The sequence below is a fragment of the Pongo abelii genome, chromosome 3, assembly GCF_028885655.2.
Source record: "Pongo abelii isolate AG06213 chromosome 3, NHGRI_mPonAbe1-v2.0_pri, whole genome shotgun sequence".
Lineage (NCBI taxonomy): Eukaryota > Metazoa > Chordata > Mammalia > Primates > Hominidae > Pongo > Pongo abelii.
This window is the reverse complement of record NC_071988.2, coordinates 182,511,065-182,526,270: the sequence shown is the minus strand read 5'-3', so window position 1 is coordinate 182,526,270 and position 15,206 is coordinate 182,511,065.

The following is a 15,206-nucleotide window of genomic DNA, read 5'->3' as shown; positions in this document are numbered from 1 at the left end:
TACTTGATATTTATAAACAACTTCACAAACAGCAGCAGTAGAATATACATGTTTCTAATGATTACGTAACATTTACCAAGAAAGACCACATTCTGGGCCATAAAACATACTTAAAAAAAGTGAAAGAATAGAAATCATACAAACCATGTCCTCCTACCACAATGGAATTAAATTAGAAATCAGTAACAAAATAATAGCTAGAAAATCCCCAAATATTTGGAGATTAAACTACATACTACTAAAAAAAAAAACAAAAACAGATTATAAGAAGTCTCTAAAGAAATTTTTAAAATACTCAAAACTAAATGAAAATAAAAATACAACTTATCAAATGTTGTGGGATACATTGAAAGCAGTGTTCAGGGGATAATTTAAAGCATTGGATGTATGTATTAAGGTTTCCTTTTTATTAAACAGGTGCTATTCCATTTTGGAGGTTCAAATTAAAAAATCAGTAAAGTATTTTGAATTCAAAGTCTAAGAAATATATTTAAAGGACTTCTTCCCAAAATAATATTTATCTAAAAATGAGGTTTGTTTAGAAAATCAAGAAAAAGACCAGACTCAAATTGGATTGGTAGAAAAGTAAACTAAAGCAAAAGAAAACTAAAATTATGTATTTAATTATATGTGATTATTATACGTAATAATTAGTATTACATATTCTGGTTAGGCTGCTGAAAGAGACGTAGCAATCTTTGGTGAAGTGCTGGACAATTATAAAACATAAATCTAGGTATTGACAGTCATTCTAAGGACCTAAATGAAAGATACAAGTGTTAAGTGTGAAAAATGTTTCAGAGTAAATAGAACAGAGAAAATGACTGTGATTCAAAAATATCTAACAGAGAGAATGAAAAATACCTGAAAGTGTTGTAGAGTAATTTCCAGAAAGATTCCAAATTTCATTGAGAGCATCTTTTTTTTAAAATTTCTTTTTCATATGGGGTCTTGCTATGTTGCCCAGGCTGGTTTCCAACTCCTGGGCTCAAGCCATTCTCCTGCTCTGCCTCCTGAGTATCTGGGATTACAGGCATGCTGTGACCATACCCAGCAGGAGACAATCTCTTAAAGCAACAGATGAAGAGTTCATAATAAGAGCTAATACAAAATAATCATTTAAAGTTTCAAAAATTTAGATATGCTTGAGAAAAAGAGATCCATCAGCAGAAAATACTTGACCACTATTGATTAAATTATACTTCCATTATTTTAAGTATAATGCACAATGCTGTAGATATAATATAGATAACTTGTATCCTCCCTGAGCACATGCCCATGCAATGAATGAACTTAAGATCTGAATTGTCTAGTTCAGCAGATTCAAGCATATATTCAAATCATAATAAGAAATAATTTGTTACAGCCATTCATGAGCAGATGCATATCAAAGCACAGCTATTAAAATGTGAGAGTTAATTCTTTAGAAATTTCATCATATATGAAAAAGAAAGGCATATGTATTGCTTCAAAAGATTAGTTGTTTTACAAAACTGAAAATAGCTCTTATGAATGTTGGGATTTTTATCTTGGATATCCAACCAAATAGCATAATCCATAACATGTGTGGGATTTAACTAGCTTTACTTAATTATTTCTGGTCATTAATTTAATACACAAAAATCATAATAATTAAAGTTCAGTAATAAAATATGATGTTTTATTACATTTTATGACTAGTTTTTATTTAAATATAAAATATACAATGGAAATTGCATATGGATATAATTTGTTCAAATATATTATAAAAAGATACCCTGTTTGCACAGCAACAAAATTTGTATGTTTTATAATACTTTGTGTAAATTACTAATCAGGAGAAAATGCTTGTGTACAGTGCAAAACAGATTTCAAAAATGGGTTTTACCATTCCAAATAATGAAGTGTTTTCTACTGAATAAGAGAAACTTCTAAATCTATATTTGATATCAACTTCACTTGAGTTCTAAAAATATATATTTTATTTCTCAAGTAGTTGCCATATTTTGATTTCTACAGTGCTCATAACAATCATGAATCATTAACTTTTCCAATAAATATTTTAATCTAAATCAAAGTTTTCTACATTTTACAAAGTAAATACAAAGGAAGATGTGACTACAGTGAATCCAACTATTGAGATGGAAATTCTTCATAAGAACTTCAGGATTTGTTTAGAGTTGTAATCACAAGCTGGAGTTTTTTTGGGGGAAATATATAAACAATTTAAATTAATATGATCCAGTTTAGAAAATAAAGATAAATTTTCATAAATTTTTTTGAAAAAATGAATATGTTTATAGAGGCCTTAATAGAAATCAATTGTTTAAAGATTTTCGTGTGTACAGATCATTATACATTAACATTAAAACTGTAGTCACTTGAATATTAAATGTAAACATTTCTCTGAAGTTGTTACATTTCTTTGTAATACTGAAAATAATATATTTACTAAAAGATAAGGAGAAAAAAATCTCAATATATATTCTAGTTTCAGTTGAATTAGTTAACAGTCATGTCACAGCTGAAAGTGCAGAAATTTTCGTAACACCAAAATCCAGAAAATGTCTGATTCAAAAGGAGAGTAAATCCAGAAAATGTCTCCTTCAAAAGGAGAGTAAATTAATAAATTGTGAAATATTTACACAACAGAATATACACCAGTAATAATAAGTGAATTTAAATAATTCACATTAATATAGATGGATTTTTATAATATAATTATAGGGGAAAATATTACACAAAAGAATACTTATATAATGCTATTCATTTTATAAAGTTGAAAACAACCAAAGTATACATGTGCAACTTAGGAATGAGTTAAAAATTCATTAAAACCATATAAACTATAAAGCTTTTTAATGCATGGTCACCCAACTTCCTTAAAGAGCTTGATTGTAACTAATTTAGCTTGTGGACTAAATGGTCTCCATTGCAATTATGCAACTCTGAATGCAGGCACGGACAATACATACATAAACTTCATTTATAAAGCAGATGTCCACCCTATAGGTTGGGGTTTGTTAACTCTTGGTCTAAAGCTGAGAGGAAGCAGGAGATGGGTTGGCAGTAGTAAGATATGTCTTACTTTCAGTATCCTATCTCACATTTTGGATGTGGTCTTTTGGGTGCCTATTTTATATTATTAAACTTAAATTCTTAACTAGACAAAAATGACCCATGCAAAAACTAATTTTAAAAATGGGTTATGAACACAGCATTATAAATAATCCAATTTTGTGCATTTGAGTTTCTATTTTTTAAAAGCCATCATGTAAAAAAGGAAAATATGAAAAGAAGCAAAAAGCAGACAAGCTACCTCATATGAAAATGCTACCAAATGCGGTAGATATATTTTGTGTAGCTATTTTCTAATAAATTAAAAGAACTAAATGAATTAAATTGACTTAAGAATCAACAACACAAAACAGAAATAAAAATTCAGAGACATAAAACAAAGAGAGAAAATAGGGAAATTTTAAAAAAGAGAGTGAGATAAAAACAAAGCTAAAAGAGCTTAGTACAAATAATAAACGAAACATAAAATAATCACAAAATGTAGATGAATTTGGGAAGAGCACAATCAGGATAAGATTCTACAGAAAACTAAGTAATGCCAAGAAAGCTAAAACATCAGAAAGAAAAGTGAAATTAAAAAGTAATTAAAGAGTTTGCTCTTCAGTGATAATTAAGTTTCTCCTATCAGACATACCCTTCCAAAAATAATAACTAAAATCCTGAAAAAAGAACAAAACAATTGTGATGGTTTTTTTGATATATCTACTTGGTTACTCTACAGTCCCTAGATATTCAATCAAAACTCTAATCGAGGTGTTGATTGAATGTATTCTACAGATGTAATTCAAGCCTCAAATTAGGCAATTTTAAGGAGGATTACACTATGTAATCTAGGTGGGCCTGATTCAATCAGTTAAAAGGATTTAAAGCAGGATGAGGCTTCCTCAAAAAAGAAGAGAAATTATGCCTGTGAACAGCAGCTTTGTCCTATTCCCCTAGACTTTCATCTTGCTCGTACTCTCAGACTATCCGACTTGCTTAGTCAATTCCCACAATCACATAAACCAATTTCTTGTACTAAATCTCAGAATATCTGCTACAACTCTGCTCTCTAATAGAAACCTGATATCACCACAATGATAACAAATTATATACAATATATCTAAAAATACTGCAGACTGAACAATGCAGACGACTGTTGTAAGGGTCTCAAAACTTGAACCAAAATATGATAAACAACCTCATGACGACCAAGATTTTGGAATTAGCAAATAATAAGTTTAAGTCAGCTATTAAAATTATGCTGAAACTCACTAAGGAAACTATGATAAGAAATTAAAAGACAAAACCCCTAGAATGAAATGGAAATCACAGTTGAACATTGAGTTAAAAGTGTAATATTTACAATTTAAAAACCACAGATTACAGGCTTTATAGCCTATTGGAGAAAGAATAATATAGTGAGCTTGAAGATAGGCTTAGAGAGGTTATTCAAACTAATATGCAGAAATAAAAACAAAACAAAAATAAATGAAAAAATTCTCAAAGCATCTAGAACAATATCAGAATGTTTTACATATGGGTAGTTGAGTTCTCAGAACAGAAGAGAGATATTAAAGGGCACTATTTGAGAAACAATAAAAAATTTCTGAAATTTAGTGAAAGGTATAAATTCAAAAATCCAAGAAATTACACCATCACTATACAGAAAATATGAAAAAAACTGCAAGCAAAACAAGAAAAAAATCCCCCAAACTCAGTTAAGCACACAATAATCAGATTGCCACAAACCAAAAATGATGAGAAAACTGTGAAAGCAGCCAGAACATAAAGATATCATACCTACAATATTGTACCAAATCTCTGAATAGCTCCTACTGTCTTTGCCTCTCTAACAGAAGCCTGATATAACAACTATAACAATAACAAAATATATATGCAATATATCTAAGAACGTTGGAGACAGAGCAATTCAGACCATTTTTAAAAGGGTGTCAAATATTCAACAGATAAATTAAATTTCAATAACAACTGACTTCTCATCACAAATAATAGAGGACAAAGACTTGCAACAATTACTTTGAAGTGCTGAGTGAAAACAGCAAGAAGAAAACTCTGTTAACCCAATATTCTACATCCAATGAAATATCCTTCCAGAATAGAAGGAAATTAAAGAGATTTACTGATACAGTAAAATGGAAATAATTAATTATCAGCAGATTTGTACACTAAGAATATAACTATAGTAAATGCAGCATTTCATAAAGGATGAGTATAAACTTAACTCTATTGTTCAACATTTATTATTTTTGCATGATGTAGTATAAAGCCAACTCTAGACTGTGAAAAGTAAGCATGTATACAGAAATCACTAGAACAAATATCTTTTAATTACATGGTAAATAGTATATCTAAATATCCAACAGATAAATTAAAAGCAATATTTAAAATAACCTAACTTAAGACAGAAGGGGAGAACAATGGAACTGAAACCAGAAAAGGCTAACAGAAAAATACATAGAAAACGTGGAGACTTCAATCCAACAGTTTGAAAATTACATTAAATATTATTTAACAGAGTATACCAACTAAAATGCAGATGATGTCAGAATAAATAAAAAAGTAATGATCACCTAAAAATGCATTATAATAATAAAAATACACATAGGACAAAAGTACACATTCCAAGTTGTTATACCATGCAAATAGTAGACACATGATAGCTGCAGTGACCACATTAATCACAGAAAAATTATGTTAAAATACTACCTGAGATAAGAGGAGCACCTCATAAAAATTAAAGTTCAGTTCATCATGAAGACTTAACAAACATGATTGTATATGTGTCTAATACCAGAGCTTGAAACTACAAGAAAAAATATAAAATGGACAGAATTAAAGGAAGGAGGATACATGTCCATAAATACGTTTAGTCATTTTACTTATACCTTTTCTGGGCAATAAATAGAACTGGAAAAACAAATAAAAATATATATGGACAAACATTACCAAATACTTTGACCAAATTGAGATTTAAGAAATACTTCACAATCACAGGAGGACTATTCTTTCTAGTGTAAATGGTATGTTTACAACAGGAACAATATATAGTTTTTTTTTCTTTTTTTTTTAGACAGAGTCTCGCTCTGTCACCCAGGCTGGAGTGCACAATCTCAGCTCACTGCAAGCTCCGCCTCCCAGGTTCACACCATTCTCCTGCCTCAGCCTCCTGAATAGCTGGGACTACAAGCGCCCGCCACTATGCCCTGCTAATTTTTTGTATTTTTTAGTAGAGATGGGGTTTCACTGTGTTAGCCAGGATAGTCTCGATCTCCTGACCTCGTGATCCACCCACCTCAGCCTCCCAGAGTGCTGGGATTACAGGCGTGAGCCACCGTGCCCGGGCTATATACAGTTTTAATGCAGTGCTCAGCTAACTTAAAAAGATAAAAATTATATAATGTTCCACTTCCATCTAAAATGTAAAAAACTTGAAAGAGTATTCTTTCCAACCATATGAGGTAGAAAGTCACATATACTACAGAGTCATAATGTTCTTGAATGGTCACAGAGTTTACATTGTAGGGTAACATAACAACAGGCTAGGCACAGTGGTTCACACCCGTAATCTCAGCAATTTGGGAGGCCAAGGCAGGTGGATCACCTGACATCACGAGTTTGAGACCAGCCTGTACAACATGGTGAAATCCCATCTCTGCTGAAAAATACAAAAATTATCTGGGTGTGGTGGTGGGTGCCTGTAAACCCAGCTATTTGGGAGGCTGAGGCAGGAGAACCACTCAAACCCCAGAGGAGGAGGTTGCAGTGAGCTGAGATCATGCCACTACACTCCAGCCTGGGCAACAGAGTGAGACTCCATCTCAAATAAATAGATAAATAAATAAAATAACATATCAACAACATATCAACATGTGTGGGAATGCTGTGAAGGTGATGTTTAACGATAAATTCCAAGCCTTAAATGCTTTAAGTAAAACTTTTGAAAATGTCTAAATCAACAAACACTTTTCCCGCCTAAAAAGCTAAATAAAGAAGAACAAAGTAAACACAAAATAGAACAATGAAATGAAAATAAGACAGTAGAGAAATGTAACAATGTCAAGAAATGTCTTTTCAAAAAGCTTAATTAAATTAATAAACCCATAACTATATGATTAAGATTTTGGGAAAAGAGAAAATGTGATTTTTAAAATAACAGGAAACAAGAGTATTCATTACATACATAACAGGTTTTAAAACAAAAAAAGTAAGAAAACTATTTAATCTCAATAAATTTAAACAGATTGAAATCAATCACACAAATTTTGATACAAAGAAATAAACTGTAAAGCAATAACAGAAATATATCTTGTAAAACATTTAGTACTACATTTATAAACTAAAAGTAAAATTTTATAATTTTTTAAGTTAGACTATAATAAGTTATAATTGTATATGGTAAAATATAGCACAGACACTAAAAAAAAGTATATCTAAGAGGCCACCACTAAAGATTTAGTGCAGTAAAAATAATAAGCCAAAATAAGGCAAAAGGAGAGAGAGGAAAGTAAAAGACTTACAAGATAAATAGAAATATAAAAGATGATTAAATCTGATAATTAAATATAAATGTTGCAAACATTCCAATTAAAAGGGAGAGACTGTTAGATTCAAAAGCCAAGAACCAAGCACATAAAATCCTATGAAAAATCTTCCAATAATCAACAAAAAAATTTTTATGCAAAACACAATTAAAGGAAGTTTAAAAATAAAACTGATGGGAAAAATTTAGCTTGCAAACACCAAACAAAAGAAAAATAAAATGAGTGTATGAATAAGAGACAAAGTAGGTTTTAGAGACAGGAATAATGCCAGGAATAAAAATGGAGGGGCATTCTATAATACAAAGGGCAATTTATCAAAAAGACATAACAATTAAAAAACTTCAAAATACATGAAGAAAAAAACTGATAGAAAAGAGAAATTAAAAAATCAATAGATTAAGATATTTTGACATTTTTCTCTCTGTATAAAATGTACCAAGCACATTAAAATGTAATAAAGACGTAAAAGGCTTGAACAACACTATTAATCAAATTGAACTAATTGATATTTATAGATCACTGCACCAAACAAAATTATAATATACATTTTTTCAAGTACATGTTATATATTTACCAATATAGCTGATATTCTAGACCATACAATAATCTAAATAAATTTAAACAGATTGAAATCACACAAATTTTGACATAAACAAACTATAAAGCAATAACAGAAATATAGCTTGTAAAACATTTAGTACTACATTTGTAAATAATCCACAGACTAAAGAGAAAAACAAAAAGGAAATTAGAAAATATTTTTAACTGAATGAAAATAAAAATAAAACATATCTATATTGGTAGGCCCCAGCTAAATATTTATATTAGAAAGACAGAAATTTGACATCAATGACCTAAGCTTATACCTTGAACTGTAGAAGGTGAATATCAAGTAAATCCAAAACAAGCAGGAGAAATAAAGTAGTTAAGGGAAGAGCAAAAGTGAAAGAAATTGACAAAACATTTAAAACAATAAAGACAAATCAGGCTGGGTGCTATGGCTCACACCTGTAATCCTAGCACTTTAGGCGGCCGAGGCAGGAAGATTGCTTGAGTCCAGCAGATCAAGGGCCTGGGCAACATATCAAGACTGTCTCTACAAAAAATAAAATAAATTAGCCAGGCTTGTGGTGTGCACCTGCAGTCCCAGTTATTCAGGAGACTGAGGCGGGAGGATTACTTGAGCCTGAGAGGTCAAGGCTGCAGCTAGCCACGATAGTGCCACCACACTTCAGCCTGAGTGTCAGAGACAGACACCATCAAAAAAAAAAAAGAATGAAGGAGGAAGGAAGAGGAAGGAAAGAAGGAAGGAAGGAAGGAAGGAAAGAAAGAAAGAGAAAGAAAGAAAGAAAGAAAGAAAGAAAGAAAGAAAGAAAGAAAGAAAGAGAAAGAAAGAAAGAGAAAGAAAGATCGATCAGTGAATACCAAGGCTATTCTTTAAAAAAGTTCAATACAAATAAATCTGTAGCAAGAATGACCAAAAATGTGAGAGAACACAGATACAGCAATGTTCTACAAACATTGGACAATAATAAGGAAATATTACAAACGATTCAAAAAACATAAATTTAATAACTTACATGAGATGCACAAATTCCTTGAAAGATGAAAACTGGCCCAAGCAGAGTCTCACAAGTTTTGAAAACAAGGTGAGAAGGCCAAAGCTGTGTTCCCTGCGATGGTAGTTTGGATACTCTCAGCAGTTTGAAGCCTGACTGTACTATTAAAAGTGATTAGATAAAGGAATTTTAACAGAGCTACCACCCCAATAGTTTATTAGAGCTGCCATGACAAAATACCAAAAGACTGAGTAGCTTAAACAACAGAATATGTTTATCAGAATTGTAGAGACTGGAAGTCCAAGATCAAGGTGCCAGCAGGGTTGGTGTCTAGTTGAGGATGCTCCCTTTGGGCTGAGATATTAGTCTGTTCTCACACCACTATACTTCCTGAAACTGAGTAATTTATAAAGGAAAGAGGTTTGGTTCACAGTTCCACATGGCTGAGGAGACCTCAGGAAACTTACAATTATGGTAGAAGGTGATGGGGGAGCAAGGCACGTCTTTTCATGGCTGCAAGAGAGAGAGAGTGAGGAAGTGTCACTCTTTAAACCATCAGATCTTGTGAGAACCCCATCACTATCACAAGAATAGCATGGGGGAAACCACCCCCATGATCCAATCACCTCCCACCAGGTTTCTCCCCTTGAAGAGGGAGAAAAGGAAAGAGAGAGAGGGAAAAATAGAGAGCTCTTAGGTGTCTCTCCTTGAAAGGCAACTAATCTCCTCATGAGGCCCTACCCTCATGACCTCATCTGAACCTAATTAACTTCAAAAAGCTGCATCTCCAAATACCCAAATAGCATCATATTAGGATTTGGGGCTTTAACATGTGTTTGGGGGAAAGAGGGGTACATAATACAGTCCATAGCACTTCCTAAAATCCTACAGCCAGTAAGAGAGAATGAGAGCAGAAAGTGTGAGAAAGTAGTGACCGAGAGGTAAGTATCCTATTGGAAAGGGCTATGGCAGAAAGAAAGGGGTCTGGATGATAATTATCCTCTGGAATATAAAGGAAGGCAGACCAGACCCTGTAACTTAAACCCTTGTCAACATTAACTACCCAAGCACCCTTTCCTTGTCTGTCTTTTTTTCAGGCCTCAAGGTCTCCTTTCCTAGGTTGTCTATCACTCTGTCTTGATATTTTCATTACTGTCACAAAGATTTCAAACAAGCATCTGCAAATCTTGGTTAGACTTGCATACGACTACTACTAGATGTAGGAGACATAGAATTTAACAGAGGAGAGCTGTCCAGAGAGTAGCCACATTTCAGTGCTTGCAGTGTGGTGGCCCAATGAGAGAAGAAATGTCTTTTACATTATAGAGACTAGACAATATCACAGGCTTCAATATTAAGAGTATAGCAATGCCAGGTGGAAGGGTGATTAGTCGATTAATGACCCAATCAAATAAATGTAAACGTAGAAATGCCCTTTCCTTGCTGATTTGTTTCTATTATGTTTTAAGATAAATATTTAATATGTATGCTTTTATCTGTCACTACAAGAATTCAAAATTACAAAAGAGATATATTATGTTTTAAAATCTGTTTAATCAGTATTTATAGTAAAATAAATACTGTGTTTGGGGTTGCCAGATTTAGTAAGTAAAACACAGAATGCTCAGTTAGCTTTGATAATAGCTTGAAAATCTGAATATGAGACACTTATGGAGTCATAACAGAGTCATTACAAAACATAAGATAAAGGCATTAAATACAGGCCATGTTCTGTATATAGAGGATACCTGGCAAGTCTACTTATATCTTGTTCTTTAATTGTGCTCTCTAAAACCTTCCAAACCCAAAATGAATGATTATCACTAATTTTAAAATTAGAAAAAAAAATTCAGAGGCATTGTATCCTCCAACTGGCTAAGAATCTGTTTTTAAAACATTTTTATTATTTACACAATACCTGTATAAATGTGAAGCTGTAGTAAACAGAAATAAAGCACTTTGAAAAACTTGCTAATCTCGAGGGAGTCAGAAAGTAGTCTTGTCATCAATTACATAAAAGTATTTTTATTGTCTTTTAGATTTTGAGTAGGATAAATTGAAGGAATGTGGCCAAAATAGAAAGGTTGGCGGGGAGGCACAAGGAGGATTGACTTACTCCAAGCCATTCTGATTATATGAATTATAAAACCAAAAATATACTTGTTTTAAATCTTGGCTGTAGGAGAGTGAGGCAACATGACAAATAGACCTGACATTATTTGTTCTCTAAGCCATTGTGCCTGTCAGAATTCTTGTGGCAAAAGCATAAAAGCTGAAGTGGACTTGGGACCACAGAAGAAAATAAAGTGTGCCTTTAGCATTGAGAAAAAGTGAAAAGCAGACATTCCATCTACCCTTTATTTCCACACTTGGGAAATAAGGCTGAAAGTACTTTATATGTGAGATGATAAGAGAGCCCTCCCAATGAGGGAGTCTCTTTTATAATTGCTCAACACATCTGGGTGTTACCAGGTGTCTTAAAGGTCAAGCTAACATTGGTCATAAAGGTTAAGAAACTAACAATGCTGGAGGTGGGAGGAACACAGAAAAAAATGTTTGTCATTAGGGAAAGGGAAACATTGAAACCAAAAAATTATACAAAGTTAAATGGTGCTTGAGAGAAAAAAAAAAGATCATACAAGACAGGTATAATAACATTAGGAAGTGTGCATTCATTTTATATGCTAATCACATTTTTAAGTAAATGGAGTTGAAATACTGTGTTAAGAGGTGGAAGGCACATTATGTGGACTAATTCTATCATTTCATTGTATTTACAATGAATGGCACAATTATCTGTAAATACATGCTTCTAAAATAATACATGATCCCAGTAGAAAAGTTTGAAAATAGAAAGATGTGTAAGGAAAGAAATAAATGTCATGTTCAAAACAGCTTTCATTGTCTGCATAATATTTTATCATATAAATTTCTTCCTTTATATTTAGAAATTTTATTATAAATTATACTATAGTAATTGTACTTTAAACATAAATATTTTTGATAGTTTACTATGTGATACTAAGAATAATCCTATGTTTTACAGAAGGAAATAATAACTGTTTTACAGAAGGAGAAACTGAGGTTCAGGAGTTGAGATTCAAATCTAAGATATTGATTTCTATGCCTGCACTCTTCACATTAATAGTATCTTATTGACATTTAATTTAGGATAACGTCAATGCATGATATTACTGATTTAAGTATATGAAGAATTGCAAGACTCTTGACTGATTTTGCCTCATATTTCATTAAAAATGCCATACCAATTTATTCTCTCACTAAGTTTATGACAGCATGTGAGGGCTTATTTGTTTCTACTAATAGTGGAAATTAAAATTAAGAAAAAAATTAATTTTGCCAGAATTGTCATGAAATGGCCTATTATCAGGTATGCTTTCATTTCTCTGATTATTAACTTGGTTAGTCATTTTCCATATATATAATCTCTATTATATCTAGATAGATCTATATCTAGAAAATTATCTATCTGAATAGATAAAGATAAAATTACACAAGTCTGTATACCTACTGCATCTGGAAGAGAAGTCCAGGTAAAAGCTGCTGAGCACAGCAAATGGCATCTATCTCATCATCTAGGAGGATTCCTGGCCATAGAAGAAGAAAATTAAGCCAGGGCTGCAGTGGAACTCCATCAAGAAAGTCTGGAAGTCAATGGCCCTTGACCTGGTGAAAGAGGACATAAAGCCAGTAGTGTTTGCATTACTCAAAATTTTGTTTTTCAAAGGAGCTAGTCAACAAATGCCCCATGGACCTCCACCAGCCTCTCCATTTCAGATATCAAAAAGGACAGCAGTGTGTTCAACCAGGATTTTTTGCAGGCAACGCTGGTGGCCCTGATGCTCTGAAACAACTTCCCGACATCTACCTCATGATGAGTGCCTGAAAAACAAAGGCCTGCAGTGGGAACCAGGATCCAAATTTTCATCCAGGAGAAAACTCTGCAACTCCTGGGCCACTGGAAGCCTAGCCACACTTGGGGAGCACTAATGTTTTCCTGAGGAATGTGGACATTTACATATCCCCTCTGGGGTTTAAATACCATGATGTAGAAGGGTGGGAAAATGCCTGCAAGGGAACAGAGAGGCATTGGGAAAGGTGCCCCTTCCCTGAGCCCATGGTGGCACACTTAATTTGTTGTTAAAGACTAAAACTACCTTTTTCATTGTTAAAAAAAGATGCATGTGCATATGTGGTTTGTTTTTATGTGAATTGCATCTATGTATTTTTGAGTATTTGCATGTCTATCACTTGCTTGTATTGTTGGCTGGGACTTGTATTGCAAGACTCATTATCAGCTCTAGAGAACTAATAATTCAATTTTAAGGAATTTTTACAAGCTTTTTGATCAGTAGTTGCGAATCAGCCATCTTAGGGACATTTACATGATGGAAAAGACCAAATTCTATAAATCACCAAACACTAAAGGTAAGGTTGTTTTGTCTTCTTGGAGAGTCCCTGTTTATTAATTTTGCTCATTATTTTACAGATGAAGAAATTGGGTTCTAAAAGTTATATTGACATCCTTGCGGTCACATACATAGATAGGGGCACAGAAGCTAACCATTTAATACTATCCCTAAACATGGGTCAGAGGTTTCAACAGGGACAATTGAGTTAGATTATCTATGAAATTCTAAGTCATTGACTCTTTCGTTCCCTCAATGTCAGTTCACACCAGTAACAATGAGCCCTTCTGATAATATGTTGCAGTAAAAGGACCCAGGGCTCCTTGAGGCCATGGTTAATTCTAGAACTGAGACAAGTAATGTAGAAATTGGGCCTGAAGTAGTACCAGAAAATAAGGACTAACAAAACAAAAAGACAAAAAAAAAAAAAAAAAGGGGCAGAAAAGGGTGTGTCAAGGGATACAGGAGCCAACTGGAAGAGCTTCCAGTGGCCAAAGCTAGAAGAGTTTCAGAAACAAAATAGAGAACTGAATTAAAACCAAAAGTTTAAAATAAATATTCATCTTTATATAAGCAACTGATTTAATACATGAATAGAACAGAATAGATAAATATAACATCAGAATAATCCAAATAATTTATGTAGATAGTACCTTCTCAAGAAGTGATGCTTAAGTGTGGGCTGCTCAATGACTTATTTTCAAAGATTATAGCATGAAAATAGGAAAATATAGTGTTACAGTGAAGAAAAATGAGAACTATTACCCCGGCCATGTGATCATAGTTAATATTAATGACATGTTCATACCATGTATTCTTAATATGATGTGATGAGAATAGCACTTTGCCTCCGTAATCTTCCTCCTTCCCCCTAAAAATGTCACCAAAGTGTAACCATTAAAAAAAAATCAGATAAACCCACATTGAGAAGCATTCTACAAAACAGCTGGTCAATGCTCCTCCAACAGTCAAGGTTATCAGAAACAAGGCAAGTTTGAGAAACTGTCACAGGCTACAGAAGCCAAAGGGGTCATGAGAACTAAATGTCATATATCCTGCATGGAACTCTGAAACAGAGAAAGAACATTAAGTAAAAACTAAGAAAATCTAAATATGTAAAAGCTTTAGTTGATAACAATGTATCAATGTTATATTACTGGTTGGAATAAATATAACATATTGATGCAAGATGTTTATCATAAGAGAAAATGGGTGAGTGGTATACAGGAAAATTCTGTACTAATTTTGTAACATTTATGTGAAACTAAATTATTGCAAAACAAGTTTATTTAAAAAAAACTGTCATGGTTTACCATCATATTAAAAGCTCTTGCTTTGATGACTACTTGTAGGTTTTGCCTGTAAACGGAGTCACTTCAATCTTTATTGAAAAAAAACTGCTTTTCATCATCTTCTACAGAACTGAGTTATGGCAGAGCAACAAATAAAAAGTAGAGTAAGAATTTTTAAGATCGTGGTCAAGGGATTTAAAATCTACCCAAGTAACTAAGAATGTAATGTATCCACCTAACTGAATATATGAAAACAAAGTTCAGTCCACAATTGTAATAGCACATTGTTTGAGTTTTTGCTTGTAAGTCACAATTAATTGTTTA